At 42.3% G+C, this 20,762-nt stretch overlaps 1 protein-coding gene and 1 long non-coding RNA gene across 2 annotated transcripts in view; both read left to right on the top strand.

The window, feature by feature from the left end:
- LOC308589418 (uncharacterized protein) overlaps window positions 1–11,010 on the top strand; it is a 193,570-nt gene extending 182,560 nt beyond the window's left edge. The window contains exon 6 of the mRNA XM_081198676.1: window positions 10,875–11,010. The gene's annotated coding sequence lies outside the window, so the exon portion shown is untranslated. The remainder of the gene's footprint in view (window positions 1–10,874) is intronic.
- Window positions 11,011–12,536: 1,526 nt separating this feature from the next.
- On the top strand, window positions 12,537–17,188 carry LOC308588504. The gene is made up of 2 exons (XR_014008810.1): window positions 12,537–14,205; window positions 16,610–17,188. It is a non-coding gene; the product is annotated as an uncharacterized lncRNA (long non-coding RNA).
- Window positions 17,189–20,762: the final 3,574 nt, after the last annotated feature.

The following is a 20,762-nucleotide window of genomic DNA, read 5'->3' on the forward strand; positions in this document are numbered from 1 at the left end:
ATATAATACCAGTCAAGCAAAACTAGTCAATAAAGATTTGTAGATTCCTTTTCTAATTGCACCAAGGCCACAAAGAGCCACCATACATGGATCTCTTAAACACAGGATAGGGAATGGCTGTTGTCTGTGAAAAATTGATTGTGCCCAGTCCATTCCCAGAGCAAGCACATAGTCCGCACCCGCTACCTTAATTGCTTTGTTACATTTAGGGGTATGCCAGTGGTAGAGATGAACAAATTTGTCAATCTTGGTTCATCTCAATTTCTTCTTTTTCCAATTTTAAGTTCAGCTCTCCACATTTCCGCGGCACTTTCTGAATTTTTTTTTAAACGTCCTCGTGAAAATTTATAAGTGGTTTACGGCAAATGTCTCCTAATACACACATTTGTGTGTACAATTCTGCTCAATATAAACATTTTTGCAAAGCAATTTTCCCTCATGTAATGCATTTTTGCATGATATTTTCATTTGTTGTTGTTGAATCGTTTAGTCATGTCCGACTCTTCATGATCCCATGGACCAGAGCACGCCAGGCACTCCTGTCTTCCACTGTTTCCCACAGTTTGGTCAAACTCATGCTGGTAGCTTCAAGAACACTGTCCAACCATCTCGTCCCCTTGCCCTTGGGCCCTCCATCTTTCCCAACATCAGGGTCTTTTCCAGGGAGTCTTCTCTTCTCATGAGGTGGCCAAAGTACTGGAGCCTCAGCTTCACGATCTGTCCTTCCAGTGATTAGCATGTGCATTTTTAGGCACAATTTACCCCAGTATATGATTATTGGTTAACTTTGGTTGGGTGACAAACTGAACTGCAACATTAGGAGAAGTGCAAATTTCAAAGGATGGCTGTATTTCAGTTCTCATATTGTTTCAGAAAGTGCAAATTAGATAGGTTCACTTTTAAATGTGAACTGAATTCAATTTCTCCTCATCCATAGTCATGACTAATATTACATGTAGGTGGAGCTTCTGGTTTAGCCATAATTTGGAAACGGGTAGAAACAACTCTGAAAACCATGGTTTATAGAAATCACATTTAGGCCTATCCATGCCTAAATTTATTTATTCATGTTATTAGATTTTGTATACCACTCAAATTAATAATATTATTATTATTCCCTGGTTCACATTCAAACTCAGTCCAAAAGCCTTCCCAAAGGCCTTCCAGCCAATACCCAATCCCTTAAAACAACGCCTTCCTTTTCTTTCAAGTAGGGAGAGACAGTGTGCATGAGGAGTAGATTTGAGAGAGGTTTTTATTATTATTATTTCTCATTCTTTTTGTCTGCCATTCTCATGCTTTGAATAATGGAGGAGAACGGTGCCAAAGCAGGGATACAGCTGCCCTAAAGACTGCTGCAGGAGCTTTTAAATTGGAAATTGGCAGTATATATAAAGTAAGATTCCCCTTCCCACCCGCCTCATTTGCAGATGAGCCCTCCAGAATGGAACAGAAGGACAGACAGTGGAAATGGAATACAAGTTATTGCTAGACTTCTGTGCGATCCATGTAAATAAACATGGATTTTGAGGAAATTCTCTCCACATGCAGTGTGTGTCTGTGTGTGTTGTGTGTGTTGTGTGTGTGTGTGTGTGTGTGTGTGTGTGAGAGAGAGAGAGAGAGAGAGAGAGAGAGAGAGAGAGAGAGAGAGAGAGAGAGACCATTTGTCTCTGTGTCAGTCAGGTTTCCAACCCAGAAACTGTGGAGTTTACCACTGTCATTGCTAACAAAAGCATCTAAATTCAGAAATTCTAAAAAAAAAGGAAATCCCCACAGGGCACAATCAGGAGTCTGTAAAGACTTCTAGCTAATTCCTTCCCTTCTTTTCAGCTAGCAATGGCAATGCATAGTTATATGATGAAATTTGCTGCTGCAAGATGTGGTGACCACCACCAGCTTAGATGAATTTATATAGAAACACATGGCAATAAAGGCTGTTGACTACTGTTCATGAGGGTTTTGTACTAACTTCCTACGGAATAAGAGGCCCCATGCCTCTACATACCAGTTACTGCATAGCAACAGCAGGGGGGGCTATTAGGGGCTTTCTATGGGCATCTGGGTGGCCACTGTGAGATACAGGATGCTAGACTAAATGGACCTTTAGTTTGAACAGCGGAGCTTTTATTATGTTAGCACCACACCTGCCAACAGTAAATGTTTGATGTTCCTGGTCACTTCAAAATCAGTATGCAGTGGACATCTTCAGATTGTTTTATTTCTTAAACAAAGTTATCTGACACATTTCAGAAGATAAATAAGAAAGCACTTTCCAATGTTATCTCAACTACATTTACACTGATTCCAGGTAGTAAAATTCAAGGTTTTCAGTATCAAGAAAAGCATCTTAACAGGCATCTATCTACCTGTTAAGACGGTTTTGTTTTCAAAACTCTTCTCTGCCTCCATGGCACTTCAATCAGTTCTCACCCCAGTTGTGTTTTTAAGGAATCAGAACTCTGTATTTTAATCTCCCACATTCCAAATTCAGTCTCTCTTTTATTCAAAAGAAGATCACCACTGTGTGGTCCAAAAACTCATAGAAAATTACTTTCTTATTACAGGTGAGCATAAGTATTTGATTAGTTAGAACTGCTGGGTTCCCTTTCTCTGTGGGCACTTAAAGCTGCTGAGTGACATTCAGAAAAGAAACAGGCAAGCCCTTTTCTTAGTGATATCAATACTTTCTCTGTATGCAATGCATTTAGAATGATGCTTTTACTCTCACAAAGCCATGTGGCCTAAAGGAAGAATGGTTTTCCATGATCGTGTATTACTAAGATTTAGAAAACTTTGAACTTATTCTTACCTACTCAGCCTCTAAAGGTTTATTTCTTTATATAAAAGACAGTTGTGAATTAACCATTGGATTTATATTGAATGATTAAATGATAAGATTTTAAAATATTTTTTAGCAGAACTGAAAAAGGTAGAATATGTCATAACTGAAGACACCTGCTATGAACTGGGAGGATCTCTGATGATTCAGAAAAAATATGTCTTACAAAAAGATAATTTTAAGCTGTTTTTCAGTGATGAGAACTTTCAGCTAATGAGGAGACACATTACTCATATGCTACTTATGTGCAGGGTACAATTGTGTTTATTTATAGTGAGGCAGTGCTTTTAGTTCTGTCCTGGACTTTGTGTCTCCTTTCTCAAAAAAACACATACTAGTTTGATGTGAAACTGCAGTTGCTTGAAGAGGAACCTAAACACATGATCTCTTGTTGTCATGTAGAGCAGTGTTCCCCAACCTTGGGCCTCCAGCTGTTTTTGGACAACAACTCCCATCATCCCTCGCTAGCAAGACCAGTGGTCAAGGATGATGGGAATTGTAGTCCAAAAACAGCTGGAGGCCCAAGGTTGGGGAACACTGACGTAGAGTCTCTGCATGATCAGGACACCTGCACAGAACACCAGGATCTCACGTGTTGGGGTCTCTACCGTTGTTTGAGGAGATCTAACATTGAGGAGCAGGGCTAAAAGTGCAGCCCCACTCCAAGGAAGCAGAAGTGCACCGTAGATGCAAGCAATGTGTTGGAAAACTCCAGGGCGGAGGTGCTAGGAGACTTCAACCTTTACACTGAGGCTTCCCTTACTATCTCAGGACCTCATAACCTCTAGGACACCTCTAGGGCATATCCAACTCCCAAGAGACTGTGATCTACTCGCAGTATAAAAAAACTGGCAGCGATCTACCCATTGTCATTGGAGGGAGGAAAAGCGTGGGTGGGGTGGGAGGATTGCCCAGAGTTGTTGAGGTTTTGGGGGAAGGATTGCACAGAGGTTGTTGTTGTTGTTGTTGTTTTTGCTTTTTCCCTGTAACTTTTTGTACATGATAAGGATCCAGCGATCTACTGGGATCAGCCAGGGATATACCAGTAGACCACAATCTACTGGTTGGACATCCCTGCTCTAAGACGACTATGGTGCTCTCTCAAATTGTTATCCAGAAAGTGAATGAGACATGTTACACTTTCTCAAATTGCCCCAGGGCTTGATTTCCTAAAGGCTGGAGAGTGGGTGTGGAAATATTATTTCCTAGTGAGCTCCCGTCTTTCAGCACTAGTTGCCCCATACCCTCTCCTCAACCCTCAGGCATGAGCGTTCAAATAAAATGGTCAATTTCTGAAGTTCTTCGAATCTGATGGATTCTTGAACTCTGTGGGATTTTGCAAATTCTGCCTAAACATGCTTACAAGTCTTCCTGGAATTTGGAACCCTGCATGATTGGTCTTCTCAGTCATGAGTCTTTTCATAGAATCATAGAATCACAGAGTTGGAAGAGACCACAAGGGCCATCGAGTCCAACCCTCTGCCAAGCAGGAAACACCATCAGAGCACTCCTGACATATGGTTGTCAAGCCTCTGCTTAAAGACCTCCAAAGAAGGAGACTCCACCACACTCCTTGGCAGCAAATTCCACTGTCAAACAGCTCTTACTGTCAGGAAGTTCTTCCTAAGGTTTAGGTGGAATCTTCTTTCTTGTAGTTTGGATCCATTGCTCCGTGTCCGCTTCTCTGGAGCAGCAGAAAACAACATTTCTCCCTCCTCTATGTGACATCCTTTTATATATTTGAACATGGCTATCATATCACCCCTTAACCTCCTCTTCTCCAGGCTAAACATGCCCAGCTCCCTTAGCCGTTCCTCATAAGGCATCGTTTCCAGGCCTTTGACCATTTTGGTTGCCCTGCTCTGGACACGTTCCAGTTTGTCAGTGTCCTTCTTGAATTGTGGTGCCCAGAACTGGACACAGTACTCCAGGTGAGGTCTGACCAGAGCAGAATACAGTGGCACTATTACTTTTAAGGGTGTTCATGCTAGCAAGCCACCTTCAGACCTTGCCGGCCAACAGGGAAGGGACAGGATATATACCTTGAGTCTCCTACACATTTAAAAACTTCAAATGGACACAAAATGGAATTGTAGGCATATGTTCTCATCTCAAAATAATGTAGACTGAGGTTTGGTGATGTGGAAACAACATTCCTGTACATTCCTGCTGCAGCAGTTTAAGGGCATGTTCATACTCTAAGAAACCAGTAGATGGAACCAGTGGTTCCAATGGTTCCATCTCATGTGGAATGGGACAAAGCTGCAGGAAAGCAGGAGAAGGAAGGTTTTTCTTCTTTCTGTTGCTAGCAGGGGCGAAAGAAGGCTTACCGGCTCCCTGTGTGGGGTGTCGGGGGCAGGAAACCACCTGGCGTGCATGCGTGTGCACCGTATGTACGGCAGATGCACGGCGCTACTGCGTATGGCACATGCACATGCGCCGTACATAGTGTCTCTGCACATGCACGGTGCATGTGCATGTGCCATACGCAGTAGCGCCGTGCATCTGCCATACATCCACCGGGTGGTTTGCTGACAGCACCACTCGAGCGCCATACAGACGGCGGCGGGATCCTCTGCTCGCGGCTGCAGTGGCGGGATCCTCTGCACGCAGCTGCGGCAGTGCAATGGCGGCTCACACTACCATGCCCGGGATTGGCGGGCAAGCCTCCCATGGGGTACCTTCTTGTCACCCCCTCAGAGATGGCTCCCAAGGTGGGCCCCCAACCCCACCCCCTTCCTCTGCCACTGGTTGCTAGCACCTCATTTGAAGTTAAGGAAAAGGGAAAATCTGGAAAGGGTAGTGGGGGGGGGAGGCCCAGAAAGACATACAGACAGGGAATGGGAGCTAGGTCTGTATTATAACATGACTGTGCCCGAAACAGATGTTTCACAGCAGTTCTTCCAATATCAGCTGCTATGATTACCTTCCTCCTGGATATCTTATGTCCTACTATGGGCTACCAATGTGAACCTTTTTTTTTAGTGCAAAGTCATGAACGCCATTTGTTGGTATACTCATAACCAGCATTCGCTTTCAGTGTAAACTTTTGAAGAAAATAGACCACCACAGAGAAAGAGACTAGATAGGCCTTTTTAATGAGATCATCATGATTACATTGAAAAGGTTGGGAAGTTAATTAATCAGAACAAGCATAACAATGCAAAGCATTCAGGAAAATCAATTAGAGATTAGGAGAACACTAAAGTAGACCCGTAAACCGCTTAAAAGCCTGGATGTGAGCTGAATCCATGAACGGTGGAACTGCTCTCTGCCTTTGGCTATATCAACCACCTTCAATGAAATCTACAAAAGTCAGAAAAATAAAACATTTAAATATAAATGTCATTTTGTGCATACATGCTATGGAGATACCATCAGCATTAACATCATATGAACACAAAAAGCTGTGGTACAATACTTTGTCCCATCTAATTCTCTATCTACCCTACTATATAGCAACCAGTTCATTTTTTAAAGAACATTATTTCTTATTATATCAATACAAAACAATCATATTAGCATTATAGTTATTGGTTGCTATAGTCGCAGAAATGACTCAAAGCAACTTACAAACATGATAGAATCGTTAAAACCAATTACAATAAACCACCAATAAAAACCTTCAAAAATCAATACAAATAAAAGACAGAATTAGCAGATCCTGCTCTACAAAAAGAGACAATAGCTACTTGAAAGGACATCAGATCAATGGCCTTTTTACTTGGTGCCTAAAACTACACAAAGATGGTTCCACGCAAGCCTCCCTGGAGAGAGAATTCCATGAGTGGGGAGATATCAGTGTAAAGGCCTTTCTCCTACTGCCAGCTTCCAGGCCTCTTATGGAGAGGGCACAAAAACAAGGGCCTCAGATGATGATTGCAAAGTCCAGGTTGGTTCATGTCAGTAGAGACAGCCTTTGAGATGGTACCACAAATATTAACAGTACTAGATTATTTCTAGTAAGCATAATACAGTTAACGTCTGAATGACAGAGCATTATGTTGTTGTTTAGTCGTTTAGTCGTGTCTGACTCTTCGTGACCCCATGGACCAGAGCACGCCAGGCACTCCTGTCTTCCACTGCCTCCCGCAGTTTGGTCAGACTCATGTTTGTAGCTTCGAGAACACTGTCCAACCAACTCGTCCTCTGTCGTCCCCTTCTCCTTGTGCCATCCATCTTTCCCAACATTGGGGTCTTTTCCATGGAGTCTCCTCTTCTCATGAGGTGGCCAAAGTATTGGAGCCTCAGCTTCACGATCTGTCCTTCCAGTGAGCACTGAGGGCTGATTTCCTTCAGAATGGATAGGTTGGATCTTCTTGCAGTCCATGTGACTCTCCAGAGTCTCCTCCAGCACCATAATTCAAAAGCATCAATTCTTCGACGATCAGCTTCTTTATGGTCCAGCTCTCACTTCCATACATCATTACTGGGAAAACCATAGCTTTAACTATACAGACCTTTGTCGGTAAGGTGATGTCTCTGCTTTTTAAGATGCTGTCTAGGTTTGTCATCACTTTTCTCCAAGAAGCAGGCGTATTTTAATTTTTTGATTGTTGTCACTATCTGCAGTGATCATGGAGCCCAAGAAAGTAAAATCTTTCACTGCCTCCATTTCTTCCCCTTCTGTTTGTCTGTTTGGTGATGGGACCAGTGGCCATGATCTTAGGTTTTTTTTTATGTTGAGCTTCAGACCATATGAGCATTATAAATAGGGTTACATTTTCTGTCATTGAAGCTGTGGTTTCTAAGTCCATGCCTGTGATGATTTTAGTCCATGACATGATGTAAACTTTGTCTAATACTTTAATTAGCTGGTCCTTAATTGTGGTCAGTCTTCAAAATGTTAGAGACACCTATTAAAACCAGTTGAGTCTGGGCAAGATGCCTTTCAACAAAAGCTGGGATGCAGGAGGGGGAATCAGCAATAGGTTCTTGTTGCTGAACATTCTGTTTAGCCTAGCTGGAGTTAAATGTACACCGCCTTACATCAGGTTTTCCATATACAATAACAAATAGAAAATATGCTAATAATTCTAAAACTTTGGATGAAATATTACGTGAAACGGTAGTTATGGGAAGCCTATATCCCATATTATCTTATATGAAACTTTTTCTTTTGTTTTTGCTTCAGAATTTAGTATTGGTTTATTTACTGGTGATAAGGCAATACATTTTCTAAAGTCATTCTGAGGATTCAAGTTCATAAAATGTTGCCATTGAGGAAGGCAGCAAAGGAATCCCCCTCCCTGTTTTGTGATTATTGGGGTGGGTGGGAAATCAAACGTCACTGGCTACAACAATCCCCGTAAAAACCCATGGAGAACTTTCCCATTATCTTTCAAGGTAGCCTGAATTTTTCAGGAATAGTTTCAACAAAGAAACAGAGAACAAAATATGATAAGTGTACCTAAAGTATCAGATTAAAGAGCCCTCCATTCATATATATATATATATATAGAGAGAGAGAGAGAGAGAGAGAGAGAGAGAGAGATTTTCCTTGTTTACAAAAGCACATGCACTTGGGCAAAAAAAATGAGAGGCACAAATACAAGATGGGTGACACCTGGCTTGAGAGCAGTACATGTGAAAAGGATCTAGGAGTCTTGGTTGACCACAAACTTGACATGAGCCAACAGTGTGACGCAGCAGCTAAAAAAGCCAATGCAATTCTGGGCTGCATCAATAGGAGTATAGCATCTAGATCAAGGGAAGTAATAGTGCCACTGTATTCTGCTCTAGTCAGACATCACCTGGAGTACTGTGTCCAGTTCTGGGCACCACAGTTCAAAAAGGACACTGACAAACTGGAACGTGTCCAGAGGAGGGCAACCAAAATGGTCAAAGGCCTGGAAACGATGCCCTATGAGGAACGGCTAAGGGAGCTGGGCATGTTTAGCCTGGAGAAGAGGAGGTTAAGGGGTGATATGATAGCCATGTTCAAATATATAAAAGGATGTCATATAGAGGAGGGAGAAAGGTTGTTTTCTGCTGCTCCAGAGAAGCGGACACGGAGCAATGGATCCAAACTACAAGAAAGAAGATTCCACCTAAACATTAGGAAGAACAGTAAGAGCTGTTTGACAGTGGAATTTGCTGCCAAGGAGTGTGGTGGAGTCTCCTTCTTTGGAGGTCTTTAAGCAGAGGCTTGACAACCATATGTCAGGAGTGCTCTGATGGTGTTTCCTGCTTGGCAGGGGGTTGGACTCGATGGCCCTTGTGGTCTCTTCCAACTCTGATTCTATGATTCTATGATTCTATGATTCTATGATTCTATGATTCTAAGTTGTGTTTTCTACAGATCAGTTACATTTGTTGTGAGACATTGGTGTTCTATGCACTGTAGCGAAACATAACAAGTGAATAGAAAGAGAACCTACCTAAGTGATACTGACACAAAAAACCCATGCATACACTTGCTTACATAAGCTTCACCACCCCACCCTCTCTCCCCCATCATATAACACTTGTCCTTTACTGAAGCCCATGCCTATTTCATGGGTGATTGTTTTATGATCAGAGGTTGCTTCTGATGAAGTTGATCTTTGATTTGTTTGCTTGTTGTACAATTCTTTCAGAATTCAAGCAGCCCTTCAACACCATCTTGACACGTACTCATCTTTAGAAATGTTCTACTGAAAATAGGCCAATAGTACATCAAGCATATAGGAAGCTTACTAACTGAAGTACTGACATGCAGGGATACCAACAGGATTTCCCGGGCCTGTTATAATGATGGATGCTAATCTGGACAGTTCACATGGTTTATATCTATGGATCATGGCACTGTAACAGCTGGCATGAATTTAATATAAATATACCCCTTACGAACTATTTGTGATCCTGGTACAAGTACCTATCTCCAGCGTGACCTGGAAAGATCAGTGAACGTCCTGACCCTAATAGTTGCAGGAAAAATCAGAGCACTAATCCTTGTATTTGCAAGGAAAGTCTGTTTGGGCTGGGTGTTCATCAGTATGCGGATGATACCCAGCTCTACCTCTCTTTTAAATCAGAACCAGTGAAGGTGGTGAAGGTCCTGCGTGAGTGTCTGGAGGCGGTTGGAAGATGGATGGCGGCTAACAGATTGAGGTTGAATCCTGACAAGACAGAAGTACCGTTTTTGGGGGACAGGAGGCGGGCAGGTGTGGAGGATTCCCTGGTCCTGAATGGGGTAACTGTGCCCCTGAAGGACCAGGTGCGCAGCCTGGGAGTCATTTTGGACTCACAGCTGTCCATGGAGGCACAGGTCAAATCTGTGTCCAGGGCAGCTGTTTACCAGCTCCATCTGGTACGTAGGCTGAGACCCTATCTGCCTGCGGACTGTCTCGCCAGAGTGGTGCATGCTCTGGTTATCTCCCGCTTGGACTACTGCAATGCGCTCTACGTGGGGCTACCTTTGAAGGTGACTCGGAAACTACAACTAATCCAGAATGCGGCAGCTAGACTGGTGACTGGGGGCGGCCGCCGGGACCATATAACACCGGTCTTGAAAGACCTACATTGGCTCCCAGTACGTTTCCAAGCACAATTCAAAGTGTTGGTGCTGACCTTTAAAGCCCTAAACGGCCTCGATCCAGTATACCTGAAGGAGCGTCTCCACCCCCATCATTCTGCCCGGACACTGAGGTCCAGCGCCGAGGGCCTTCTGGCGGTTCCCTCATTGCAAGAAGCAAAGCTACAGGGAACCAGGCAGAGGGCCTTCTCGGTAGTGGCGCCCACCCTGTGGAACGCCCTTCCAGCAGATGTCAAAGCGATAAACAACTATCTGACATTCAGAAGACATCTTAAGGCAGCCCTGTTCAGGGAAGTTTTTAACATGTGATATTTTACTGTATTTTTGGTTTTTATGGAAGCCGCCCATGGGCGGGGTATAAATAATAAATTATTATTATTATTATTTCTCAGCCTCCTGTAAGTAGGAACCAACTCCAAACAGACAAGTAAGAGCTCTTTTAAGGTAAGTCAGGAATTACAGAGATAAAGTCGTTGTCTTCCTTAAACCAAGGCATTGTACTCTTTATTTTAAGCTTAGACCCTAGGTTTTTAATGACTAGTTATCACACAGCTCCAATGGGACACCTCTTTGCTAAACTCTCTCAAGGATCAGCTCTACATGTCTCTGGACCACAGACAAAAAGAGCGGTTGAGAGACTCTGCTACCTTGCCGTCATGGGGTTTTGAAGGGAGAGCTTTGTCATGGCTAAAATGGCCGCTGTTTCTTTAATGCAAATAAAGCTGGGTCAGCGTGACTCACGGTCTGCACCAAGTTGTATATATAGAGTGAGAAATGTTAGTTTGGTTGCTGGTGTTTGGGTTGGTTGGTTGGTTAGTGCTGGTGTGTATAGTTATTCAGTTGTGTTTTGCACAAAGACTTTTAAGAATAAAACTCTGCAAGGATATTCTTGTGGACTCTTTTATGCAGACAAGGGTCCGAGGACCAGGCTAAAAAGGAGACAAAGGGAGGTCAGAACCTTTTCCTCCTTTTTTTGCTTTTTACAAACACTGACAAGCTTAACTCTCACAGAAGACACAGATCTCAGATCCATGGCTTGCTTTTTCTACTTCGTGGTATGACAAGTTCTTTATTAAGCATAAAGGTTAAATGTATGCATGTCTTTCTAATGTACACACATCCTGACTCCATACAAAAGGCTCCATAACTCTCACTTGTATATGTAGGATTTATGTGCACAGTGGACATAGAATCATAGAATCATAGAGTTGGAAGAGACCACAAGGGCCATCGAGTCCAACCCCCTGCCAAGCAGGAAACCCCATCAGAGTACTCCTGACATATGGTTGTCAAGCCTCTGCTTAAAGACCTCCAAAGAAGGAGACTCCACCACACTCCTTGGCAGAAAATTCCACTGTCAAACAGCTCTTACTGTCAGGAAGTTCTGCATGTGGGTTTAGATGTATACCTTGCAATACTGGTGTAGAACATGAATTGGGCCCCTTGCATACACACCCAGCACTGTGTTGGAAAGAAACCAGGGTTGGCTCCAGTTTTCTGGGGGTCCTTTGGCACTGGGTATCTGTGGGCCCCTTGTTTCCTCCTCAAACCACACGCCTCCTCCATCATGTTCTCACCCTTTTAAAATAAAAGAAATCTTGACCAATATGGTAATTCCTGCTTCTCAGGGAATAATATAAAATTTTGAAAATCCTAATTCATTGGGGTAAATTTATACAGAGGAGTGGAGAAAGGGTCTGGGCCCCAGAGACACAGTGACCATTGCCTCCACTACTGGCTTTCTTGGAATAGGGCTGGGCTGGCTTCCTCCTGCACACAGTATTTAGCAGGAAAATGCACTGGACCCCTGGAAGCTCCTTGGTCCACAATTTATAATTTACTTTTTAAAAGAAAAGAAAGCTAAAAGTCCAGGCCCTCTGCTGGTTTGGAGCCCCGTAGAACTCTCTCCATTCTGCTTGTTTGTTGCGCCGTGACTTTCAGCATCCTGTTGCTATTGTTTCAAGTGCAAATGTAAAGAAAAACCCCTCATTCCATTGTCAGTTGACTGAGTTTGTTTTCTACACCCAACCAAAGATAACAATGCTGTCCCTGGCAATTCCTCTGTGGATACAGAAATAAGGTGAAGGCCACCGCAGTCTAACTTCCATCCCTGGCTGTAGGCCTAAAGGCTGCAGGGATGTTGCATCCCCTCACTGCCAGAGAGAAAACCTGCAATGGGAAACAAGCTCCCACTTGTGAGTCAGAGGACTAACAAAGGCTCTGTCACATAGCAATGAGGTCATCCACACATGGTGACACCTTCCTGATGAAAATCATGTGATACCAGTAATGGAACACTCTTGCAGGCCCCATGGCCTCCTCTGGCAACTGGAACAGCTACGCAGCATTCCCAGGAAGGGGTCCTGGTGTTCTGGGGCTCACAGCTGCTCTCTTGTGAGCTCATGGTCTTAGCACAGTAAAACCGCACAGACAGAGTTGAGGAGGTATCTGGGCATACCTACTTTATTTCTACTAATTACAGATTAAAGAACATAACAAATATGTATGAGAGGAGCAGCTCTCATATGGACATCCTGTCTCGTCGCAAGACAGAGCAGAAAGGAAAAATACAATAGTACCAGAGATGGAGGTCACACAGACAGGCTTCCTTTCTCACGGAACAGAAAGTAAACAATAGGATCAGATGATCCTTGCAATGGGAGGAGTGAAATACCAACAACTAGCTGCCCACTATATTGTCAAGAACTTGGACTTCATGAGGAATTTTGTCCTATCTGTGATGGACAACTCTAGGAAGAGAGGTGTGTTAGGATATAGTTCCGTTCCACCTTAAAAGGAACAGGCATGACTGTTGTGTGTCACATGCCTGTTTACTTCCAGCACAGTCTGCTGGGAACTTCCGTTTGTATATTGCTTTTGCTATACTGCTGTGTGCTTGGACACAAAGGGAAGCAGACATGTTTTTTCCTTTGTTCCTGAACTATGCTGAATAAATGCCTGTAAATAATGCTTACACATTTCTCTGTCTGCCACTTCCGTTGTGAAGATTTATTCACTCTGCTGATAGAGCCTGCTCAAGTTTCTGAAGGCTTCTGAAACTATGAGTCACTGATTGATGCTGCTCCAAGGGAGACCGGAGTTCGTCCGGCTGGTGGCTGGGGGCCTGCCTGCCCGTCTCGCCGGCAGCATCCCAACATGGTGGGATCTTTAGCCTTCTTTACGTATTCAAAGTGCATAGGCTAAATGGACAAGAGGTGAATGGGAGCACTCTGGCAGTTCTACCATGTTGTTTCTAAGGACAGAACACCAGCAAGACATAAACTGTGTGTGTATAGGATTCTCTCTGCACATTTGCAAACCATGTTTTTAAAGAGGTAAGAAAATGGGACATTACACACAGACCTACTTGCAGGCCCATGTTTTCATAGAATGTGTAAAAGGAGTGCCACTCATCTCATTTTTTACATTTGACTTGTCCTACCCGTAGTCCAAAATGGGATTCATTTTACTGCACCCAAAGCATCCAGCAGATAATCTCTGTGTTTCGAGAATGTGATAATATTTGTAATGTGCTAGATCATGGGCATTTAAATGTATTTTCCCTTTGACCTACATTAATCCTAACATAATGCAATATATAATTTTGAGAAGTTTGTAGAAAATGATCACCCAATTTAGATGGGATAAGAAAAGTCAGAGGATTATTTATTCCTCAGTAAAAGTGGTGTTTTATTTAATTTCCGTTAACTTACGGCTAAATTTTGGAACCAATAGTCATTATGTTTTGTTGTTCGAAGTATGGTGAGTGTTAAAAGATTGAAACAAATGTTTTATCTCATTTCAGGCATGGTTGACTAAATGTTGTGGGTTACTGAACTGAATGAAAAAAGTCAGTGTCTATCAATCACATGCAGCTCTTAATGAACCAGATAGTACAGAAATAACAAAATGTGTGAATTACATTTTGGGGATACTGACATCGTAATGATACAATCTTATTAGAAAGTTGTTCTAAGAATGTAAGAATGTTGTATTTTGTTACTAGAGGTTTTGTGTTGTTGTTTTTAAAACAATTTAAAGAATAGGCTAAAACTCTGCCTAAGGAGGAGGAAGTGATCCTGTTCTCAATCCTTCTGCTGATCTTTATTAGACATTCAGCCACTTAGCAATAATAGTTTTAGAGAGTAATCAGAACTAAGGCCAGGGCCAGTTGTAGTGGAAGCACCCCTCTCTGCCTGGTTTATTAGAGGACAGGGTTGCTCTCCTATAACTAGGCTGCACTAGCTCTTGACAAAGTGGCATTTGGTGGCAAAAGGGGTGGCAGAATTCACCAACACTAAAGCCTGGGTGAAGAAGGGTTTGGGGGAGCATTCTGCACTGCTATCTTCATGAATAGGAAGCTTTGCTGAGAGAGACAGTGTTTGACTGGAGCTACTGAATTAGGCAATCCTTCCACGGTCTTTAATCATGGAAAACTCGGTTGCTATTGCCACAATGAAAATTCTCCTGTACTCTATAGCCACAATGCACAAGTCTAGTGACTTATATTAGCCCAATATTTCAACACCTTGAGTGATGATGATTGATTGTTGTACACAACAAAATGGTTCCAGGTACTCAGTAAGCATGCCAAACGCTGAAATCCCTTGCTTGAATTTTCAGTGGTAACGTCAGAAAACTGTATGTATGAGCACAGAAGGGCAAGATTGCATTTCTGGTGATGGACTGTGGGTGTGAGTGTTATTTTAATTTGATGAAAGAGATATAACCAATATATTTCAAATTAACATTCACATCCTCAGCTGGGCTCCTGAGTTGCTCGTCTGGTTTGGCACCTGCCTCCTGTGCCACCATCCCACCAGTTAAAACTAGTTTTCAGGTTGTTTGGTCTGTGTTGATGACATTGTTGCAGCTGTTATAGGGTATAAATAGTAAATGCTTTTGACGTAGGTACAATAGTTATGGCAGAATGGTTGCCTTTCCTTGGGTGCTCTACTGTTTTATCTCCCTCACTTCTGAGCTAGTGGCTTTGCAGTTGCCCCTCCTGCTTCCCTCCCCTTCAGCAGGTGCCTGAGGCGCCACATGCATTTTGAGTCTCTAATCACTAGTACATATTCAAAATGCATGATGAAGTATGTTGAGGTAATGCTAATCTGCATTCATGATTGTGAGAAAATGTTCTTGACCGGCCAAAAGAACAAAATTTATATGCTTGGAGGGAGGGGTGGGGACACACACACGCATAACTTAACAGCAGCAACAGCAGCAACAACCGAAAAACCTTTCATACTGGACAGCCCTGATCAAAACTTTGTGACTAACTCAACAATTAATACACGAATAAATCTCATTAATGTTTTCTGCTCCAGTTAAAATGATATACTTTCTGGTAAAGCAGGTGTTGGAAGAACCAAAGGGCAATAATGGGGTAAGATAAATCCCTTCCTTGTTTTCCAGTGATTAATGGGGATAGGGGGAATTATGTGGTGAAGGGAAGCAGAGACAAGAGAGTTAGGACTGTCCCCTGACCCTCTTCCTAAGCTGGAGGAATAATGTCTGGTGCACGGAGTCTTCTCTACTTGTCAAGGCTTCCTGCCTGGTTTAGAATTCTGATCTGATGTTGTGCCACATTTCTAAGCACAGGTCCAAGCTTTAAAGCTCTGGGAATATCCACACTTCCTCTTGTCCCCCTGTTTCCCCCCAGTTGGAGCCAACAGCAATTCATATTTTCTCCAGCTTAATGTTGGCTCCAACCTGGCACTAAAGAGTGGGTTTTCATGGGAAATGAGTGGGGCAAGGGGAAAGGCACTTGGACCCATGCCTAGAAAGCATGTGTTTAGCAGAAAACAGCTCAGTCCCATGCTTTCTAGGGACAAGCAGAAGTGTGGATGAACCCTCTGTGTCCAAGCATATGTTTAAGCTTAAATAATCACTTCTGTTTTATTGCCACTTGGATTCCTGTAACTTCGTGTTTTCATCTCTTATGTTCAGTGTCTCCTCTGTTGTCATTTTTTAATTATTTGTACTTTTATACTTTTGTATTAAGATGACACTCTTCTGGCGATTTCATGCTAAATCCGTAGGAGTTTATCACCAATGTAAGGTTAGCCTATAAACATCATGTTATTTAGTGCTACCACCACATGTTGGCCATTCATGTGTTTCCAGAATGCCCATAAAAGGAAAATAAGATGAATAAAACTGTAAATTGGTGAAGTTTCTCTTGAATTTCACAGTGGTGGCAAAAATAACGATTGTTTTGAGAATAAGATCCAGTTCTTTTCTGTACGCAGGTTTGCGAAGACAAAGGCTTAGAAATTGCCTATCTCTGCTATAAAAGAAGATGGCAGGGAATGAAATTTTCAAATGCACTGAGCACCCACAACTAGTCGAAGATTCTTTAAACTAGGTCATTTGTAGCTTGCTTATGATCACACAGAAGCTAGGAAGAAACTCCAAATTTCCAAAGTCATATTTCAAAAATATAACCATGGGTTCATTTTACCTCTTTTGCTGCAGCACCACATCAACTCTATCATACTCTGCTACCTGGATAATAACACCTCCAGGAACCATAACTGCAGCTCTGCTCTTTAAAGAACTCACCACCACCAGCCCTTGTTTGTAAATGTTCTTAAAATATGGGCAATTTTAAAGGGGGATCAGAGAGTCCATGCAGAGCCATCAACGCTGTGTTAGCAGAGGGCCATTTCATTAGCAAGAAAAAGGTAGACATTTCCTGCAGGAATATCTGCCCTAACAAAAATGTCAAGGAGTGGGGGAGATAGAGCTGAAGAAATACAAATGGAAGGTTACAACCCTATGCATGCATATTGTACACTGTTAACTATGAATAATGGCTTGCAACACAATTTTTATGAGTGTGTGTTAATTTACTTCTAAAGAAACTGAGAATCCGACATAAAGTCATTCTTATTTAATTGAAATCGCTTTTTTAAAAAATAACATCGCTAATGCACACTTCAAAGCAAATGCAGCTCGCTACCTCAATATTGCAAGTTGGAAGGGACCACGGCTAGGTGATTTACAACAACCTTGCAGAGTTGTCCAATGGTATTTAAAGCCTATGGCAGGTTGGGCTGAAACTGGGAGAGTAGCTTGCAGCCGACTGCGACCATTTTAGAGAGGCTCTGCGTTTCACCAACATATGACGTATGGATGGTGTGGATGTGGCACAGGGCCTTTTTGGTTGTGGTGTCTAAACTCTAAAACACAGATGGGGAACCTCAGGCCCAGGGCTTCCTTATCTTGCCCGTGCCTCTTGAAGCAAACTGCCTTGCCTGGCTGAATTGTGCCTGGAACTCTGATAAAGCTTCTTGCTCACCTGGATAGAGGACAAGGAAGTTAGTGTGACTGTGAAGACGCTAGCCTACCAGAAAAATGATAACATTCATTGCTCTGCACAATTTTGTATCTGGCTCTGCCAACCAATGGCATGTGCCCCTTCAATTTTTTTTTTAAAATTGCCCCAAAAGGCACAACAGTTCTCATGCTAAAAAATATTCCTCACCCTTGCTCTAGAACTCTTTCTCTTCCAATTCTCCACTAACCATTTAATTCTTAACGAGTAGAAAAATGTGAATGCCATCTTGTTTCAGCAGGCTTTTAATACCAGATTATGGTTTTTGCTGCCTGATCTTGTAGCTGATTGTGCTCTCTTCTGCATAGCAAGCTGTTGATTCCTTATTGTTTTTGATTATATTTTGTCTTTTATGATTGCATGTCACTTTGGCTGAAAAACAATGGATATATTTGAAAAATAATTTAATTTAAAAAAACTCCTAGCATTTGCTTACCCCATGTGGAGACTGACAAACATAGCATGCATAGAGGCAGAAATGTGAAACTGCATCAAGAGCTTAGCATTTGCTATTGTCTTGTCATGTGACTCGGGTATTTCCCCATGGGGGGGCATACAATTAAATGATGTATAGGCTGACTAGGTCAGGCACACCTTGGAAGGGAGGGCATTCCACAGACCTTGCATTTTGCAGCCTTATCTTTGCACTTTTCATAACATTCATCAGATGAGAAGGAACCTCGTACTTCTGCTGAATCTCACTTCAGGCCGCACATCAATAGAAATTCTAATTTTAATTCTGCTGCTTGTGTATTGGGAAGTTAGTAAACATTGTGCTTTTGGGGGACAAATTCTCTCTCACACACACAAGACAATTCACTTCTTCCCTGGTCTGCTCTTTAGTTTTCTGCCCCCATTTCCAAGAGGACCTAATAATAATAATAATAATAATAATAATAATAATAATAATAATAATAATAAGTTATTATTTATACCCCGCCCATCTGGCTGGGCCTCCCCAGCCACTCTGTGCGGCTTCCATAAAAACCAAAAATACTGTAATACATCAAACATTAAAAGCTTCCCTAAACATGGCTGCCTTCAGGTGTCTTCTAAAAGTCTGGTAGTTATTGTTCTCTTTGATATCTGGTGGGAGGGCGTTCCACAGGGAGGGTGCCACTACCGAGAAGGCCCTCTGCCTGGTTCCCTGTAACTTGGCTTCTCGTAGTGAGGGAACCGCCAGAATGCCCTCAGTGCTGGACCTCAGTGTCCGGGTAGAATGATGGGGGTGGAGACGCTCCTTCAGGTATACTGGACCGAGGCCGTTTAGGGCTTTAAAGGTGTGTGAGAGAGAATATAACTACTACTTCACTCAGGACACCTTTTGCACGGGAGAGAACTTCCAGAGATACGTGAAGCTGAAGGCATAACCTCTGCATAGATTTCTGGAACAGAGCAATTATTCATTGCAATAAATGGTTGTATTAACATTCATTGTACCAATTGTGGATTTGAGTGAATGATTTATTATGCTCACTTGAACTGTGCGTTAAGACATATATACATGAAGTTAATTAAGAAAATAAGTCAAATAAGAGGGGGATATTTATAGAGTAATGGTTGTTGCAGAGATTAAATAGATTTTCTCTCTCCTTTGTATAATTTAAAAACTTGTGGGTTATGCACTGAAGTTAAGTGGCACAGATTCAGAACAGAAATTATAACTACTACTTCACTCAGGGCACCATTAACGTTTGTTTATTAGCTGTACTTACAGCCCCCCTTCACCAGATAGTCCTAGGAGGACTTACAAAAATGTCACAGTTAAAACAACTTGCATTAAAACAACAAAACCACAAAACTTTTAATGGCAAAAAACAAAAACCAACAGCAGCATGGCTGCCTTGGGGGCAGGGATGGCATAGCACATAATTAGAGTGTTACAGTCGTGGTTAAACTTTTCCCGTAAATGCTAGTAAAGGCTTAACTCGTTGACTTATGCTTGTCATGCAACTGTTAAAGGCACAAGAATCCCCTTCCCTCATGCCAACCCAGAAGTTTCAGACTACTTTCTCAGGGGAAGAACCACCAATATATTTTTCAGGGCCCTCCTGTCCAGGGGATGCAGCTACCTGACAAGTGACTGGAAGTTCTGCACATGTTAGGTGAAAGTGATGGTTGATATACATGCTTTGATCCTAATACGTGCTTTAGTCCCCGGAAAAAAGTGAAGCACAGAATGTGATGGTAACACTAAATGATTCTCCTTTCAGCACCATACCTTTTTATACGTTCAAGACTCTGAAGATTATATTAGTTTGAACTATAGATTCACTTGTAAAGCTCAATGGTCTCTGCACACAAGTTTAGTACTTACTTCTAGGGCAGTATCTTCTCATTCTGGCTATATATTTATAAGGCTTTCTACTGGGAAGCAAGCCATCAAACAGCATTTCATCTAGCAATAGATGGGTTGTAACTTATGTTCCTCTTCTGTCAGAGTTCATCTAGGCCTTGCAACACTTTCTTCTTGCCAAATATTTATAGCTGAGTTATAAGAGTCACTGGCAGGAACTTCAAGCTTCCTCCAAAAAGTCCAGACAAGGGTATTTAGAGTTGAGGTGTCCCGAATCTTCACTAGTTTCGTGTATTTTTATGTTGTTTAAGAAACCAACACTCTGGGTACATAGAAGTATTTTCCATAAATTAAACGGGGGGCCCAATTTCAGAAGTTTTGTCTGACTACCAGTTGCTTAGTAGACACCTAATTGAGGGAGGGCTGATGCCACCATATCCAACTTGTAGCTTCTAGGTAAGAAAAAGAGGATGCAACTTTTTCCTCACCGAGAAATGCTGATTTTTTTTTTAAAGCTTCAGCATGTCTTTGTGTTTTCAGTTCTTACCAAGGATTGTTTTAAAGAAGACTGTCATGGCCATGATGGGGTATTTAAGAGTTTTCAGCGGGGCAGAGAAAGTGGTGTTGAACAATCAGAGCTACAGAAGGAGTATAAGCAAGTACATATGGGTGTTGGGATTTCATTCCTTCCCACTGCTGATGTGTGATTGTTTTCATCACATGTCTGTGTTGACATTCCACACTGTTGGAGTCATGAGAACATAAGTTG

The sequence above is a fragment of the Podarcis bocagei genome (genome assembly GCF_964188305.1).
Source record: "Podarcis bocagei genome assembly, chromosome: 6".
Lineage (NCBI taxonomy): Eukaryota > Metazoa > Chordata > Lepidosauria > Squamata > Lacertidae > Podarcis > Podarcis bocagei.